We start from the raw sequence: 297 nt of genomic DNA, 5'->3' as shown, positions 1-297 counted from the left end.
CCCGCTCGCTGAGGGGCAGCCGGGAAACCTCGGCTGCCCGGCGGCCTCCTCCGCCGGCGCTTCTCTCGCGGCCTTGCCGGGCTCTCACGTTTTCCCTCGCCCCTCGGTCGGTCACGTAGCGGGCCCGGTGCAGGAAGGTGGAGGGGCTTCGGGAGGCAGCCGGCGCTCCTCTCCCGCTGCCCGCAGCGCGGCCCGGCGCGGGCGCTAGGAGGCGAGGTCTCCCCGGCAATGGACGCAGCCCTCCCTCCACCTGCGGCGGCCCGCGGCGCCCTGCCCCGGCGCCGGTGGCGCGGGGGA

The 297-nt window shown here is 78.5% G+C and overlaps 1 protein-coding gene across 1 annotated transcript in view; it reads left to right on the top strand.

Annotated features, from left to right (window-relative positions):
- CERS6 (ceramide synthase 6) overlaps window positions 1–297 on the top strand; it is a 130,037-nt gene that overhangs the window by 236 nt on the left and 129,504 nt on the right. The gene's annotated exons all lie outside the window — the stretch shown is intronic.

Source organism: Haliaeetus leucocephalus, unplaced genomic scaffold (genome assembly GCF_000737465.1).
Source record: "Haliaeetus leucocephalus isolate CR32 unplaced genomic scaffold, Haliaeetus_leucocephalus-4.0 Scaffold1, whole genome shotgun sequence".
Taxonomy (NCBI): domain Eukaryota; kingdom Metazoa; phylum Chordata; class Aves; order Accipitriformes; family Accipitridae; genus Haliaeetus; species Haliaeetus leucocephalus.
The sequence above is the reverse complement of the archived record's forward strand: the minus strand, read 5'-3'. Positions and strand labels throughout refer to the sequence as shown.